Here is an 18,779-nt window from a genome sequence, read left to right as displayed (position 1 = left end):
GGGTTTCAGACGAAGCCGGTCACTGCTCAAGCTCTATTCCAGTGCACCCAGGACCACGAAGAATACCTTCAGGCGTACGTCCGGAGGTTCTTGCGTTTGAGGGCACAGGCACCAACAGTGCCCAATGAAATTGTCATTGAGGCCATGATCAAGGGGCTTCGACCAGGACCTTCAGCTCAGTACTTTGCTAGGAAGCCTCCTCAAACTTTGGAGAAGCTGCTCCAGAAGATGGACGAGTATATTCGGGCCGATAATGATTTTCGTCAAAGAAGGGAGGAGGCTTTCAGGTTTTCTGAAATGACCAGGGGCTTCGGAGGGAGGTTCTATCTGAGGCACGTTAGGTCAATTCACAACTCTACTCAAAATGATGATAGGGGGAGCCAGCAGCAAAGGCCACAGTGCTCCTCACAGGCTTCGGGGCAACAGCAAGGCTCCTTCCGACCACCAGCTCCAAGAGGCAGAGGCGCCAGGGGCTTCGGCGGAAGATTTGGAGATCAACCAAGAAGAATTTTTTGCTTGTTTTGTGGTGAGAACAAAGGCCATACCACCAGGATGTGCCATGTTACCATACAGAAACAAAAGGAAATAGCCGAAGCTGCAGCACAACAGGCTCAACCGAAGCAGGTCATGCACACTGCTTCGTATCATTCGCCTTACATCCCAGAATATGTAGGCAACCACCCTGCAGTTTCTGTTGCTTCGGCGAGTCAACCTCAAGCTTCCTGGCAACAGCCTCCGCCTCCGCCACCGCTGCAACAAGGCCAACAGCCAGAAGGGAGCCAATATGCTCCACACCAAAGGGACTTCAGAGAACAGTCCGAAGCTCGCACAGTCAACAGCACTGTGCCAGAATCGAAGCACATCTATTGATAAATATCCTACCTTGATAGCAGTCTTTTTCATTCAATTTTATTTTCTGTGTAATAAAGGACATTTTTTAGATTTCATATAATAGTTTCGTTGTTTGCCACAAGGAAAATATATTTTCTCCATAGGCTTAAGTTGTTGAAGCTTAAAGATTTGCGATAACAAGGACCTTCGAATTATCAAAGATTCTTCGAAGTAACAAAAAGTCGTTCTAAGGAACGCAGAGTAAGTTTGCTGAAGTCACAAAAAGCCGTTCCAAAGGGAGCGCAGTGTAAGTTTTCTGCTCCAAAGTCGTTCCAAAGGGAATGGAGAGCTTACAGCGAAAAGTCAACGCTGATACCGCCTAAAGTAAAAGGCGAAGCGCGAAAAGTCAACGCGAATACCGCTGAAAGTAAAAGGCGAAGAAGCTCCTAAGGGAGGCTTACAGCGAAAAATAAACGCTGATTCCGCTGAAGTAAAAGGCGAAGAAGCTCCTAAGGGAGGCTTATAGCAAAAAGTCGACGCTGATTCAAATAGATTATGTGTTTTATCACAGGGATGTGCGCGTGTCTTCGGAATAAATACCATCTTACATAGCATAAACATCATCACATCATTTCGCATAGCATAAGCATCATACATCATGTTGCATATGGCACAAGAAGGGGACACAATATCGATCTTCAGAAGAATGTTTTGAAAAAGGAGAAAATCATGCTAAGTCGTAAGGAGATACACTATTGATCTTCGGAAGTGTAGCTTCGGAAAATATCTTCACGAAGCTTGGATATTATTCATCAGAACACTACAGATATTGTTGTGATAAATAAAAATTCTTCTTCACGAAGCATGAAAAGAAGGGAAGGTGTTTTTTCGTCAAAGACTCAAAAACGGTACGTATGCAAAATTTCATGCATCGTAAAGAATTGAACAATAAAAACAGGTATATTACATTCAGGGCTACAAGATGTTACACATGTTACATTTCAGAAGTTTTTACAATAGTACTTAATCTTCTCTCAGAACAACTTCCGCAGCTTCGTTCAGGAGCCGATTAACAACTTCATCCATGATAGCTTCAGCCATCTTTTTAATTTCGTCATCTCCTTTCGGGTGAGGGCCCGGAGATGCTTTAGTAAGATCTGAAGGAGGACAGGACACAGCTACATTGCTATTACAAATTGCGAACGAAGTTTAAACCCAAAAATTACAACACAATAAAAACCATTAGTTAATACCTATTTGCCCTTCGGGCTCTGCGCTTTTTTCAGCAGCCTCAGCTACTTCTCTAGCATCGTGAATGCCCTTTTCGCTTTTTTGGATAATTTCTCGGGCCATTTCTCGGCCACCATTATCCCAGACATCGGTGAAAAAATTTCCACCAACCATGCTAGCTTCGGCTGAAGAATCTCTCGCATCTTCGAAGGACAAGACAGCTTCGGATTGCGCTAAAATCTTTACATGCTCGCAGCCCTTTTTCTCCAAAATGGTGGCAATTCCCCTGGCACCCGAGAAAGCACATATGTCTCCGCGGCTATTTAAAATTTCCTCGAAGGCCTCAGTTTCGTGATTGATCCATTCGATGGGACCTTCGGGGTTGCCTCTTGTAAAGTTTTCTTCGCTCGAGAATGCGCCGACGCTGGCGAAGCTAGCTTTCAACTTCTTGACACACTCCATAGATTTGTTATAGCATCTTTTCTTGGACGAACGAAGCTCTTCAACAGTTCCCTCTAAATGATTTGCCCATTGGTCGCTAAGTTCTCGCTTCGTTTCTTCAAGTATACGTTCCTCTTTGGCTCTGGCCAGTTGTTTTCGAAGATCTTCAATTTCACGCTTCTGAGCCTCAGCTTAACCCTTAAAAGTAGCTTCGTCTTCTTTTATTCTATTTATCAATGAATGTAATATTTTATCTTTTTCGAGACCTTCGTTCCTCAGTTCAATTACTTTGGAACGAAGGTTGCTCAGGGCAATAGCGCACCCTTCGTCTTCGGCATCTTTTTGGGCCCTGAGGGCATTGCTAAGTATAAGGCCCTGCAAAGAAAAGTGTGTGTGCGTCAATAGATTTAAGCAAACGAAAAATTTTGGTCTCAAGAAAAAAATATAAAGATCTCAATTTTTGCACCTTTAAGCTATTATATGCCAGGCTGTCGGCCAGTTCGTTTTTCGACAACACTGAGAGCCCGTCTTCTAGTGTTGGGAATCCGAAGCTCTTGCTCATCTCCCGACAGACAGAAATCTCCTTGCTGTCAGGGAGACAATACAAAAAGTCTTCTTCTCCACTGCCGTTGAATATTAACGCCCCCTTTGGATACTTCAGTTTTTGGGCATAAAGCTGGACCTCTTGCTTTTCTTTTTCTGATAATTTTTTCCCCAAAGCATGACGAACAATATAATCAAGGACTTTGGGGGATGCTTCGGGGGCAACAGCGCTGATTTCTTCAAAGATTGGCTCCGTTATTTTTTCTTCCTCGGTTTCCAAGGATTTTACCTTCGTGGCCTCTGAGGGCCCAGCTTCAGCTTCAGTTTCTTGCTCTGGAGCCTTAGTATCAGAAATTTCAGTTTTCGCTTCGGAAGTTGAAACAGTTTTCTTCGGAGTTGTGCTTGAGGATTTAATTGTTTCCAGAACATCTAACACATTGACCATTCTCTTTCTTTTCGGAGTCACCGCTGGCCCCTTTTGGATTTTTGTTGTCTCAACATTTGCTGAAGGACTTAAAACTTCTGATATTTTTGATCCTTCAGCTGATCCTTTTGCTTCTTCCATTTTTTCTGACGATGGCGCTTCAGCCATCTCTTTGGTTTCTGATAACAAAATCTTTGGTTCTTCCAATTCTGTTCTTGTTGGCGTTTCGGCCATTTCTGCGACTTTTGGCAGCAAGGTTGGCTTGGTTGGCTTTTCAGCTTCGGTGGCCGAAGAGGTATCTCCGTTGAACTCAGGCACCGAGGCTGGTTCAATATAGCGTGGCCGATGTGTGAGGACCTTTATCCTTTTTCTTTTCGGTGCTGGCTCACTAGGAGCAGTTGCAGCTTCTTCTTTCGCAGAGGTTGTGCCTTTTCTTTTCTGCCCTCGAATGGGATAACGATAGTCAAGGTAGACGAACCCGATTGCGTCAAACACTCGGTTCAGTCTCTTCTTTTTCCGGCCTCCGAAGGCTGCTGACAATGCAGTATCTTCGGCCTTCGAGTAAGCCCCAAGTAGTTCATCACTTAAATTTTCAATGCTTTTTAGTCAGTCATCATCTGGCTCAACGAATTTATCTCCGAACTTGAAAGTATACTTCAGCCTGATAAGCCCACCTTCGTCAGCCTCCTTTATGGTCTCTTGCGGCATTTCCCATTTTTCCGCGAGCGGCCATACTCTGAAGGCAATATGCTCTTGGACCAAATCTCTCGTTCCAATAAAAGAACAAATAACTTCGAAGGCTCTCTAGCATTCTTCGGCAGCTTCATTCATCTCAACCTTCGGCCTTCGCAGGCCGAAACTTTGCCAAATAGGGCGCATAATTATACCTTTAATATCTTCCCGTGCTTTCAGGTCATTCTTCACATAAAACCATTCTGTCATCCAGTCGCCGGGCCATCTCTTCCGAAACGTTGGCACGGGACAGCTTGACCCAGATCGAGAAACGAAACTGTATCAGCCAAAATTATTGTGATACTGTTCCTTACCCCTGGGTTTTGTCTCGTATGATAATTCGTGTATGTTGCAGAAACTTTTCGCATCAGGTTCCAGACCTTGGCTTCTCACGGCCCACACGAAGATATTCAGCCTTATAATTGCTTCGGGGGTAAGTTGATGAAGATAGACTTCAAACATTTTCAGCACTTCTACGACAAAGCTGCTCAGGGGAAATCGTAGTCCAGCTTTCAAAAAACTTCGGAACACTACGACTTCATTTTCCTCAGGGGTCGGGCAAGTTTTCTCTCCTTCGTCGACCCTCACAATGGATAAATCCCGGAAGTATCTTCCCCTCATGTTGACAAGATGATTTTCTTTTATACCTGATTTGCCAAAAACTGAATGGCTTGGTCGTTAGGGGCGATCTTCGGAGTCTTCACCACCACTATCCACATCATAACTGTCGCTGTCATCCGTATCTTCAGACAAACCTTCTAAAATCTCTTTGGTGATTTTTTCTGTGTTGGTCTTCGACATTGCTATAAGAAACCCCAGGTTCTTTTCTTCAGAGAGACTCAGCTTCATCTCGGGAGCAGCCTTCTTATCTTCAGACATCTTCGCAAACACTAAAAAACTGTTTTCAACGCCGAAGCTTAAAAACTTAAAAAGCTAAGCAAATCTTGGTGCGCAAGAGCTAAAAATTGAGTGAGCGAGAGCAGATGGCAAGAGAGCGTGCCAAATGAGCTCGCGGTATGCTCTTATTTATACTCCCAGTGCGTTAAAAATTGAAAGACCCCGCCTGTCAGTGAATGTTGCTATTCTAGCAAAGGGAAGGTGTTTTTTCGGACCTTCGGCTTAAAGCCTTTGTCCATGTCGCAATCTAAATTTATCATTTTAACAAATTAATATTGCGAGGGGCTACTGTTGGAGGCCTTCGGCTTCCGAAGGTCCTCAAAAACAAGATTTAACAGTGTTTCTGGAGTATAATGTGTAAACAGGTATCTTCGGACTCGAGTCGATATCGCAGTAGGAGAAGCCCAAAGTAATACGAAGGTTGATACAACGCCGAAGATGTGAGCGGGAAAGCTTCGGCGTGGTAGCAGAAAAAGAAACCGACTTAAAGATGAAAAGGCTATTCAGACCTCGGTGGATTACTATAGAATTACTACCAAATGTAAAGGGCATGAATGTAATTTTATATGGGCTGTGTCCCGTGCCTATAAATAGGTGAACAGTACCCCCGTACTGTTCACGCTGACTTGGCATTTGTTTTTGCGTCACACCTGTATTTTCATCTCCTTCCAAGCTGAAGGTACATTTGTAATTTGATGTTATTCCTGTTTCTTCATAATAATAGTAATGCAAAAATAAGTTGATAATAATGTATAATTGTCTATGTTCCTTATGATTCATTCTTCATCATCGTATGCTGTGTTTATGAAGGTACGTCCTTCATAACCTTCGTCCGAAAATCATTATATCCTAAGGGAAATAATGCTTCATAGGACGAAGGACTTTATCGATTAACATTTTCTGTGTTGCCTTGTTCTTAACTCATAGCATTTGAGAACAAGTCCCCAACAGTGTGTAAGTGCGTATTGAAAAAGAAAACAAGGCCACGGGAGCGGGAAGCTCAGTGGTGGTTGAGTATTGTGTTATTTTTATTTCCTTGGGAAAAACCCTAAATGAACTGCCTTTCTCTGAGAAAAAGAAGAGTGACTTCAACTCCACCATATAAAGCATGTATGATATAGGTCTCTTTCTCTTTACGGGAGCAGGGTGGGCTTGCGGAATACCTAGTGTATTCATCCAGATTTATTTATGTTTTTTCAGCAGCCAAAGACTTCTTTTCTGCTATGCTTGATTGAGAGGGCTGTGTCTGCACCCAGTTCTGCCTGTGGATTGGGCTAGTATACCTTCTACTGCGCTTTGTATTCCGACTCTTTTGAGCTTGTACCCCGGTATTGTAATAACCTTTATTCGAACTCTGTACTATTTGAAGTAAGGAATGTGATTACTAGCCTCCTGGGACTAGTAATTGTATCACATTTGAGTCCCAAAGGATCAGGACGCTTCACCAACAAAGCACAAAGCAAATTCATACTACATTTATCACAAATTCATACTACATTGAACTGTCAGTTTCTACACCCGTGGGTATACCACCATCTGATACATCACTTAGCCTTCCATCTGAATCACCACCATGATCAGCCGAGTTCTGGCTCAGCTGTCGGGCCTCGTCAGTAGAGAGCATGGACCCAGCTTCGGAATGCCTATCACTGGTGTCAGAGCAGTTGTCAAGATCAGAAGCTGCCCCGCTACCAAAGCTTGCCATGTTTCCTAGGGATGTCATTCCTGGAGAAGAGGTCAAATGCTTCAACAAGGTGTCACCATGTTTCGTGGACTTCAGTAGGGAATTGCTACTGTTGGCTAGTTGCAGTCGATCAATTTCATCATCCTTCTTTGCAATGGTATCTTTGAGCAGTGAAAGCTGCAGGTGAAAAGTTGGATGTCAACAACTGAAGGTTTAGTTCTGGATCAAATTCAGCCACCTAGATGACATATATTGAACATGGTATTCTTGATTTCTTTGCATGTCTAAAAGTCAACTCATGACCTTGACATTTTGCATCTACTGTTTCATATCAATCGCCCTAGCAAGTGAAGGAAAAGAAAAATATATGATTACCTAATCCATTAATTCTTTGACATCTTTGCCTCCTTGTTGGTCCTTGCAGCACCTAGTTCTACACCAGATACACGTTCAGCAAATTTCAGTGTACTTAAAGTCTCAGTGTATGATGAAACATCTGGAGTGGGCAATGATCCAGGGTGCCATGCGTAGGAAAAAAAGGATGGGCGACGCCATGCTTCTCCTCACGTGGTCTCCTGTTCACCGTCGGCCCGTCGGGGCGGAAACGTGGTTCCTGGGCCGTCTTCTTTGCGCCCTGTTCCCGTTGCTTCGTCTTCGTGCGGCCCACAGCTACAGGAGGTCGGCGCGGCGTACGCTGGAAGTCTTCATTCAGGTACGCGGTTAGGGTTTCCGGTGGATTTCTTGGGTTCACATTCTTTCCCCCATCTTGCTTCGCGTCTTTCTCGCCTCTGGTCCCTACCGAGTTTGTCGCGCGGTAGTTTCTATGGGGTTGGATTTCTTCTCCGCTTTGCCCGCCTGCGCTTGGCAAGGAGTGGCCTCTCCCGGGTCGCTCGGGTGTTTCTGATCAGATGGATCTGAAAAATCGCAACCCTAACTGGGATCGGTGGGGTCCGAAGGATGCTCCGCAGGGTTCCCAGTCATGGGGGAAGAATCGGAATCTCAGCTGGTGGTTGAAGACTGGATCCAGAAAACATGATGGCAAAGATGACATCCCTGTCTCCACTCCCGGCGATGGCGGTTAGCCAGGTATCCTCAAAACCCCTCCTCCTACCATTCTGAAATCTGAGAATGAACTGGTGCGTAGGGTTTTTTTTTTGCCAAAAATGCGGTATGGATGGCCATCATGCTAGGGAGTGTTTTAAATCTTTGTGGTGCGAGATCTGTCGCAAGGAAACCCACAACACCGCTTAGTGTGTTCTTCCCAAACAGAATAAACCCAGTATGCCTAGTGTTGGTATGGCGGCAGATGGGCTAGGGTTTTACTCTTCTCATTTCGCCAAGCCATTATCCAACAAACCTAAACGCAGTTTTATTGGCTTGGTTAAAATCGTTGAGGGTTTGATCACGGCCGAGGATCTTGAGAAGGATTTCGGTTTTCACTTTCCTTCGGGCCGCACTTGGAAAGTTACTAAGTGCCATTCTGGCTTCCTCATGCAATTCCCCTCTCAAGAGAGGTTGGATGAGATGATTAATTTCCCTGAATTGAAAATGAAGTTGTCTAGTGCCAAAATTTCTGTTTCTTCTTGGAGTTCTCGGGCTAAGCCTAAGTCAAAACTGCATTCAGTGTGGATTGTGGCTGAGAATGTGCCGGAAGAGCTTCAAAATTACCAGGCCATTTGTGAATTGGGTTCCACTATTGGGGCAGTGGAAGAAGTGGATATTAACTCTTTAAACTCTAAAGAAATTGTGAGGTTCAAAGTTCATGTGAAGAGTGTTGCTATGATCCCCCCCATCATTGAAGTTGGGGTCAAACCTTTTCTGTATGACATTTTCTTTAAAATTGACAACATTACTGATGAAGGGTGGAATGATGATTCTGTTAATCTGGATAAGAGGGCTTCGGTTGATAGACAAGGGTTTGGTGACATCTCTCTTGGCAAATATGCTAAAAAGGCCAAAAGTGGGGATGAGGATTCTGGTAAGGATGTTAAGGGAAAATCTCCCTTAAAATTATCCTCCAGTCATGCCAATGTTGCAGGATCCTTGTCTGAACAATCTGAAAGTATGAAAATGGGGAAAGGTTCCGAAGGAACTAAAGGTTACCTTGATAGTCAGGGTAATGAGGATGAGGAATTCAATGATAGTGAAGATGATTTGTTGGATTCTCAGGAGTTGGATGAATTCATCAAGGATGATGAATTTATTCCTTCCCCTGCCCAAGAGAAAAAGAAATTGCATCTTAGTACTGCTGAGGAGCCTAGCAAGATTGCTGGTGCTAAAAAAGGAGGACCTATGGAAGGTGAGGTGGCAGAAGGTGTTAGAAGGAGCAGCAGACTGGAATCTTCTGAGGAAATGAAAATTGCTGATAAAGCTGCTGCAAGAGCTATTGCCAAAGATGCTTTCATCAACAAAGGTACGTCCTACAATCCTTTCTCTATTTTGAATACTGATAATGCTGTGCTCATGGATGTGGCTCACAAAATTGGAGTTGATTTAGGTTCTTCTTTTAATGATGCTGTGGAAAATTTAAACCTGATTAAATCTTTAGAGCTATCTAGGAAAAATTTAGTTGTTCAATCTATTAGGATTAATGTTGATAATTCCAATGTTGATTGCATTGCTTCTGATGTAGATAATAATATTCATAATGATAGTCTGGATGATAATTTTTCTGATCTTGATGATGTTATGGTCCTTAGAAAAGGTCGTAAAATTCAGCACAGGAAAAAAACTGTGAGGAAAAAAAATAATAAAGCTGGTAATTCTCCAAATAATAGGAAAATCCCTATTAAGAGGAGAGGCCAGTCTGGTGGTCAGGCCCCGATTTGTTCAGAATGATTGGTGTGATTTGGAACTGTCAGGGCCTCGGTAAAGTTGTGAAAAGTGAATTTCTACGTGATATTATCATGAAAGAGAAGGTTAACTTTATTGGTTTACAAGAAACCAACAAGAAAGATTTTGAAGAATCATGGTTGAATTTCATTAGTGGTAATAGAAACTTCGTCTGGGTTTGGTCTCCCCCTAATGGTAGGTCGGGAGGTTTGTTGGTTGGATTTGATTCGGACATGTTTGATGTTAGAGAAAAAGAGTTGGGTGAATTTATGATTCAGACGCTGGTGATTAAAAAAGAGTCAGGTTTTATTTGGAATTTTATTAATGTTTACGGTGCTGCTCAAAATGAGCAAAAACAGAAATTCTTGAGTGAGTTATCCGCTTTCTGTTTCAAATGTTCTCATCCAATTTTGATTGGTGGTGATTTTAACATTCTCAGAAGAGAATCGGACAAGAACAAACCTGGGGGGACTGATAAGTGGAGTTCTCTTTTTAATTCTATTATTGATGTTCATGATTTGATTGAATTGGATCTTAGTGGTCGTCATTTTACCTGGTCTAATAATCGTAATCCTCCTACTTTTGAGAAGTTAGACAGGTTTCTTGTTAGTCCTGATTGGGATCTACATTACAATAATGTGAATGTTACTGGTCTGAGCAGATCTTTTTCTGATCATGTGCCTTTATGTCTCAAAACTGATTTTATTTCTCCGGCTAAAAGAGATTTTAGATATGAGCTTTGTTGGAGGTTGAGACCTGAGTTTAAGTCTTTAGTTGTGAATAATTGGTCTCTGCCTGTTAGAAGTAAGAAAGGTATTGATATTTGGAAAGAAAAAACCAAAAGGTTGAAAAAATGTTGAAAGGTTGGAATATCAATGTTGAAGGTAGATATTTGAAATTAAAAAAAGATTTGATGGAGAAAATTGACATTTTAGATAAAAAATGCGAAATTATGGGTATTTCGGACTCTGAGAGAATCGAAAAGCTTGATATGGAGTGGAATCTGAAAAAAAATCATGGAAGAAGAAATCTGTAAAAAAAGCAAACTGCTAGAGAGAAATTCATCAATGAGGGTGATGAAAATACCAAATTCTTCCATCTTCTGGCTAAGGGTCGGAAGCGGAGGGTTAAAATTCCCTTCTTGAATCAGGATGGTGTCTCTGTTAGTGATGCTGATGGTATAAATAAAATTGCTACTTCTTATTATAAAGATCTTTTTGGTCATTCGGTGTTATCTAGTATTAATATGTCTCACTGCAATATGAACCAGTTATCAGACTCTGATAGATCTTTCCTGACGGCTCCTTTCTCAGTTGATGAGATTAAGAAAGTGATTTTTGAGATGAAACATAATAGTGCCCCTGGTCCCGATGGCTTTCCTGCTGAATTCTTTCAAACTTTTTGGGATACCATTCAGTTGGATATTGTTCACTTATTCAATGACTTTTATAATGGAAATCTCAAAATTGAGAGACTGAATTATGGGATGGTTACTTTATTACCAAAAGTGGATAATGCGGATGACATGAAGAATTTTAGACCTATCTGTCTTCTGAATGTGTGTTACAAGATTATTTCCAAAGTTCTGAATAATAGACTTGCGGGTTGCATCACAAAAGTGATAAGTGATTCTCAATATGGTTTCATTAAAAACAGATACATTATGGATGGAGTCATATCGCTCAATGAAATTCTTCATGAGGTTAAGAGGAAAAATCAAAGTGGAGTGGTTTTAAAAATTGATTTTGAAAAAGCTTATGACAAAGTAAATTGGCATTTCCTCTATAGTATGATGGAGAAGAAAGGTTTTGGTAATACTTGGTGTGATTGGGTCATGAGGATTGTGAGAGGTGGCAAAGTTGCCATCAAAACTAATGATATTCTGGGTCCTTATTTCACTACTCACAAAGGAGTTAGGCAAGGGGATCCTTTTTCTCCTCTTCTGTTCAATTTGGTTGCTGATGGTTTAGCTTGTATGATTAAGAAAGCTCAAGATGAGGGTCTGATTGAAGGTCTGATCCCTCATATCATTCATAATGGTTGCTGCTGTTTACAGTACGCCGATGACACCATTTTTCTTATTCAAGATTGCTTGGAAGGAGCCAGAAATCTTAAATTCATTTTATGTTTGTTTGAAAGCATGTCTGGTTTGAAAATAAATTTTTACAAAAGTGAAATATTATGCTTTGGTAATGCTAAAGAGATAGACTTTTTGTATGCTGACATCTTTACTTGTCCTATAGGAAATCTTCCTATGAAATATTTAGGGGTGCCAATTGATAAGAAGAAGATCAATAAAAATCTTTGGATCCCCATGATTGAGAAGCTGGAAAAAAGACTAGCTGGGTGGCAGGGTAGATTCCTGAGTCTTGGTGGTAGACTTACTCTTCTAAATAGTTGTCTTTCTAATGTTCCTTTATATATGCTTTCGATTTATCCTGCCCCTAAGACTGTTATCAAAAAAATTGATTTGTTGAGGAGAAGGCTTCTGTGGCAGGGGGGTCGGCAGTCCAAAAAATTTCATTTAGCTGATTGGGAGTCAGTGTGCTCTCCCAAAAATCAGGGTGGTTTGGGTGTATTAAATCTAGAGTTTATGAATGATTCCTTACTATCTAAATGGCTTTGGAATATTGAAAATTCGAAAGGCTTATGGCAAAAGATTATTGCCAGTAAGTACATTAAGGGAAAACCCATTATTTTAGTTAAGCAAAAACAAAATGACTCTCATTTCTGGAAAAAAATCCTGAGTTTACGAGACAACTTTTACAAATATTGTAAAACAGAAGTTGGCAATGGTTTGAAGATGAGTTTTTGGAAAAGCAATTGGATGGGTAATCAACCTCTGTCTTACCAGTTTCCTATTCTTTTTGACTTGACCTATGACAAAGATGTTTCTGTTAATGAGGTTTTCACATCGAATTTTGAGTCTCTTACTTTCAGAAGAAGGATTGTGGGTAATTTGAGGTTGTTATTCGATGAATTGATTAATTGCTGTAATCAGGTAAGACTATCTAATCAAGAGGATAAAATTGTGTGGACTCACGGGAAAAAAGGCTTTTCAGTTAATTCTTTGTACAAAAAGAAAATGGAAGATCAAACTTTGATTCCATATAAGTTTTTGTGGAAATCTAAATTGCCTCATAAAATCAAGGTTTTCTTCTTGTTAGTGGTAAGAAATAAAATTCTTACTAAGGACAACCTGAAGAAAAGGTGCTGGATTGGTTCTTTGAATTGTTGCTTCTGTGGGGTGGATGAATCTATCGATTACCTGTTTTTTAAGTGCCCCATTGCTCAATATATGTGGAGAGTAATTCAAGTTGCCTTGAATTTGAGGATGATTCCGAAAAATATCAAAAATCTGTATGACAATTGGTTATGTAAACCAAAAGACAAGATGGCTCATCTAGTGTTATTTGGTTGTGGTGCTTTATTCTGGGCTATTTGGCGCACTAGAAATGATTGGTGCTTTGGAAAAAATCATTTACTTGATCCGTCTAACATCATTTTTCTTTGCTGCTTCTGGCTGGACTCTTGGCGGTTCGTCAGAAAAAGAAGGAGCAAAGAATGGTGGTGCTAGGAAGCAAGCTAATCCGAAAGACGACAAGTGAAGCTTTCGGAAGGGCCTTGGGGTGGTGCCCTCTCGACAGGCGTATTTCTGGTTGATCCGAAGCTAGAACTTGGAAGTTGATGTGGATAGTTGTCTGTCTTTTGTTTGCTAGACTGCTCAGTTCCTTTTGTGGCTTCTGCCTGTCTTGTTGGGCTGTAAATAAGAAAGTCTTATGTAGTCCTTCGTAGGCCAAAACTTTTCCTGTTATCGTAGGCTCTTCACTGATCTCGTGATAGTGGTTAGAGTCTAGATAGGGTATTGACCATGGTCGATCTTTTGGATGTTTTACCGCGAGGTGGCAGTTGTTTCAAACTTTCCTATTTCTTAATGAAATAGGGGGCTTCGCCCCTTCGTCAAAAAAATGATGAAACATCTAGGTTGACTTGCACAAACATTAGAGTCTTTGCATGCCCACATAAACAGGAAAACTTTTGTGTGTAAAGAAACCATATACAAAATTATGATGTAATGCAAACTAAATTTCTAGCAAAGAAGATCACCCAGAGAAGTTTGTAAGACTTGTGTAAGCTTGCTATTCCTGTATGGTACATGAGCATTCTTTTGTGATAAAGAAAATATAACATCCCCAAGTGCAACCAAAGACTTGTTGATATGTTGTGCTTCTTTGAGCCTGTCTCATGTAACTGCAGATTGATCCACCCTTTCACTTCCTGCAAGGTCCACAAGATGCAAAGCACCACGCAAAGTGTTACAGGTTTTTAAATCCTGGCCCTGGACATGGATGGTCAAAAGACACTGCACAAAATAAACAAATTGCCCACAAGCAAGGTCTCTTTATACAAAAGACAAGCAGCACAAGTAACTTACCTGTGAGATCTGCTGCTCCTCTCGTTCAAGGCTGTTGCACTCATGGATCTATTGTTGTGCCCTTTTTGCATTAGTTCAATAACATGAGAAGTCGAATCAATAGGACACATTGTTGCATCAGGAACTGCAAGTCCATTGGGCTGGGTGGTATTCTGGATCCCTAGTGTGCGTAAGTTAAGGAAAACGAGTGGTTTGTTACATCACTTCAGTCAGCAAAAAACAATGGAATAAATTCCTACAAGCAGTATGATGGCAGTAGAATCTAAAAAGGAGCAATGAGTAACCAACTAAAATTTGAAAGTTTTAATATGGTATCACTTAACTCATTGAGGTTTTAAAGAACTCAGTTTTTTGGAATGATATATTGAGTGGTTGACTGAAGTCTTCCTCCATCCAAGTGCTCATAAGGCCTTGTTTCGATGTTCATGTATCCCCGCAATCCATGTGTGTTGGAGTTAAACCAATATAACACTTTCTTTTTTTTGTTCTGGTCACTAAGCAAGAAACAAAACTGAAACATAAACTGGGAAGTCACTATATTATAAGCAAATATTGACATCTTAAGAAACATTCATTGTATATGCTCAAGTGATAAATAGGTGGCAACACAAGACAAGATTATACTCCGGAATGTGTGCTCTGTATCCTCCACCATGTTGGGAAATGTGGATCACATGATTCTTTATCTCATAGTCAACTCCCCACCACTCCTACAAAACCATAATTCTAGGAGCATTTTCTTTGCCAACAACATATGTCTTTAAAAATCCTTGGTTTACTTTTCTTCAATAGTACTCTCAGGGGGTGGGTAATGCAATCCAGTAAAAACATCACTATGTGCCCATATTAAGTATTTAGTTTTATGGGTTCATACCTAAGCTTTCGAGTCTTTGATCTTGTACTTGTGAGGGATGAACCTTGCGAGCAACAACAGGTGCATGAGATTGCTTACATCCTTCAAAAAATAGGTGTCAAACAAAATATTCAATCATTTTACCAGCATACAAGTGTCATATGCTATTGAACGAACTTGTTTGTCTCCTAATGGAACAGAGTAAAGTCTAGCACAATAGATATGATTAAAGAACCTATGGGGAAAATAAGCTGACAATGTACTTTGTAAACTATCATAGCATAGTGCTAAACTAAAAGATGTGATTAACTGAAGCAGTTATTGAGGTACATGAGCATTATATGATTATTAGAATGTAGAGTTTTGTACATCTAAAATGTAGAGTTTTGTCTCTTGCTCCTCAAACACTACAAGTATGCCCTGTAATCATTGTAAACCAATACGGAGTAATTCCATACAAAGTTTTGCCCTTGTACACTGTCTTACATGTATAAAGAGAACTATCACATACACTTTGAAGGAATGCCTTCCTTGCAACATCCGAAATAGTAAGCTGGTTCTGGCTAACAATAAGAAAACAGGTGAAATCAATCCAATATTCAATATGACATGAAATCAACAAAAAAATTATAGCTACATAGAATCATTATTGAACCCCCAAAACACTTGAATTCAAACAAATAATTTTTTTATGATTTACGTAGGTAGCACTGAATTTTACCCCTTCAAGTGCTGCTCTTGTAGTTGTGGCTGAAGTTGATGCTCTGCTAATATTCTGGATGATCCCAAAGCTAATAGTTTCTCCTTTAAAACAGTAGTTGTAGCACCAGAGTAAACCATGATGTATTTAGGATTTACAAACTGCTTGAAACATCTACTTTTCACCCAAATAAACCATAAGTATGATGTGGCAAGTAACCAAGGATTGAAATCAGCTCAGTGTTGCATAAGTAGCATGATATGTTGTATTATTTGTCATGTACGAACCAAGGTTCACATTTCCACAAGGGATGGAGAGTCTGGTTGCTAGAAGAAAAGAAAAGGTTCTGTATTATAAGGTGTTCATGCAAAACAAATTAAGATATAGTGCTATCTAGCATCTGATCAAGGGCCATTAAGTTTAATTAAGCTGTGTTTTTTCTGAAAGGCGGTGACCAACTGATCAAGTACTTTTATGCAATTAGCTATGGGATCTAAGGTCATATCTCATTGTAGCACTGTGATTTATTGTGAAACATTACTACCTACTATTCCCTCCGTTCCAAAATAGTAGTAGTTTTAGCTCTTGATTTTTATGTCAATGTTCAAACGGATGGGGATGAATCTAGACACATATAGAAAACACATGCATCAAGAATTGTATGAACCTACTAATTCCCTAAAACGACTACTATTTTGGGACAGAGGGTGTATTAAATTACCAAAGTAATATGTTGTTGTCAACATGTTAACCAACCTAAATAGTATATGGAAAAGGGTATATGAATTCCAAGCTTTTTCAAGACATGCTTGTAGCGATTGTGCCATAACTGTAAAAAAAGAGGTTGAAACAGAGACTTGTGCACCTGATCAATGAGGAGCTCTATTTCTTTTTCCATGCCAATGCATCTTCAATATCATGTGCACCGACCTGCGTTCGAAAACTTCTGTCACTGGATCAATGATATAAGGCATAGTAAATGTAAGACTAACTAATGAGAAGTCCAACAAAGTAGAAAGACTAACTAATACAAGTGCAAAATGAAATTTCCCCCAAACAGCTATTCACCAGTAATTAGTATGTTAGTCAAAAGTTATCAGGCATAGATGTCTGCTTACAGATCTCAACCAAAGATGTCATTGCCCTGCAATATCTTAGACTATGGTGTGACCCATTGCATATCTTTAAATGGTATTTTACCTCCAGGGTCATCTCATCACATAAGGAGTAGCAAAAAGCTAAAATGACTTCCTTGGATAAGCTTCTTAGTTATGTTTAGGAAATGGAAACTAAAACATATAGATTCATCAATTATGTTCCCATAGCCACACTATTACATGCCAAAATGGAAAATGGGATAAAATGGAAAGCAGAGCACATACCACTTGTTATATCCTTCAGAGGAGTCCCCTATCAGGGAGGTCAGGAACCGTGTTAGGGGTGGGCATCGACGGTTTGGGATGCGAGGATGGCAATTGTCATAGAGGCAGATTCGCAGCGGGGGCACCACATGTTACAGAGGGTTGAGGGATGGCCGCTGTCAAAGGTGATCGCCTCCTGATGCTTGGATTTGATGGGTGGGAGGCACTCGACCCTAGGCATACGGTGGAAGGAGATGGACAGGTTGGCCAAGGAGACACCGGTGAGGAACGACCCCGCGGCGCCCGTGCTTTAGGGAGGCTCGAAGATGGCAGCGATGGCGAGCTGCACTCTTTCCATCATTGAAGCAACTTTTTTTAAGTACTAACCCCAAGAAAACAAGAATTGCAACCAGAAATATAGGAGAAGGAAGAACTCACCCCAACGCCCTCGAGCACGTTGACAATGTCGTAGATCCGGTGCCTCTCCACGCCGAGGCATTTGGCCGCTTCGTCCAGCCCGATGGACTCCACGTTGTCGCGGTTGTAGAGAACCACGAAGCTAAAAGCAACAGAGAGAATTTGGTCAGAACAGAACAGAACAGAACATCAAAGAGAACTTAGTAGTTACAAATGTCGAGACGTGGCGAGGCTCACTTGGAGCAGAGGAGACCGAGTGACTTGTCCTTGCGGCTGTACGCGTGGTGGCGGCCATTGGCGCCACCGCCGCCACCACCACCACCAGCGTGCATCGGCCGCGGCCGCGCCTGCTGCTCCTGCGGCAAAGCTGATGCCATCACCGCCGTAGCAGCGGGAACCGCTACCTCAGCGACAGAAGAGAAGGACGTCGTCATCACCGTACGACGAGCCGCACGAGGAGGTCCTGCAACGACACCCCGCGCGGTACGGACACTATTCGGATGTCCCCGCCTGCATATCACAGCGTGCCATCTCTGGGCAAGGGAGGATGCGCCTGCCCAGGCTGAATAGCAGCTTCATCCGCTCGCCGCCCCCACAGCCGCCGCCGCTACCAGCGTCGTCCGACTCTGCGACGGTGGCGGCCATCCATGTCTGCTAGGCCCGCCACCCCTTCCCTCCCCTCCTCTATCTTCCTTCCCCTGCTGGATATAACCTCGGGCTCCACCCACGAATCGAAACCCTAGTGTGGACAGATTCGTCTCTTGGTGTGCGGGGAATGTGAGGAGGGAGCGTTGATGGGGGGAGGGGGGAGCACGGGATTCAGTGAGGGGCAGGGCAGGGCTTCACCTCGAGCACATGGTCGATCTCCTAGTCGGTGGCATTGGCCCAGAGCGGGTGGTCCCTGATGGCGCTCTCCATCTCCGCGAGGAAGGCCTAGACCTTGCTGCCGTCCTCCTCGGCGTTGGGCGCGTGGAAGGAGAATGAGGAAGCTATCGGCGCCAAGCTAACCACGGATGGGGACGGGGACGCCGTGGGGGTCTCGCTCCCAGACCTGTTGCCACCACGCGCGTCGGAGTCGGACTCCATCGCCATGAGTGAGTCCACGTCCATCGCCGCCAGCCAAACCTCACCTCCTGCTGCTCCTAGGGTTTCACGAGCTAAGCACAGGGTCCTCCACGACGATGGAAGGGGCGCGGTGGAGGTGTGCGGCGGGGGCAGGCGGCTCAGTGATGGGGAGAGGAGGAGGTACGGTGGATCCGCGGCGCCTTCGGGCGAGATCCACGGCGGGGGAAGGGGAGCGGTGTAGGGGTGCGGCGGGGGCAGTCGGTGCAGTGAGAGGGAGAGGCAGAACCTGCGGGCGTTGATGGCAGGCGCGCAGCGCGAGGGTAGAACCGTGCGC

At 42.5% G+C, this 18,779-nt stretch overlaps 1 pseudogene; it reads right to left on the bottom strand.

Moving 5' to 3' along the window:
- Nucleotides 1-6,590: 6,590 nt before the first annotated feature.
- On the bottom strand, nt 6,591-14,704 carry LOC103634090 (kinesin-like protein KIN-14D; annotated as a pseudogene).
- Between the last annotated feature and the right edge of the window lie 4,075 nt (nt 14,705-18,779).

This window comes from Zea mays, chromosome 7 (assembly GCF_902167145.1).
Source record: "Zea mays cultivar B73 chromosome 7, Zm-B73-REFERENCE-NAM-5.0, whole genome shotgun sequence".
Lineage (NCBI taxonomy): Eukaryota > Viridiplantae > Streptophyta > Magnoliopsida > Poales > Poaceae > Zea > Zea mays.
Note: the sequence above shows the minus strand (reverse complement) of the source record. Positions and strands in the feature narration are given on the sequence as shown.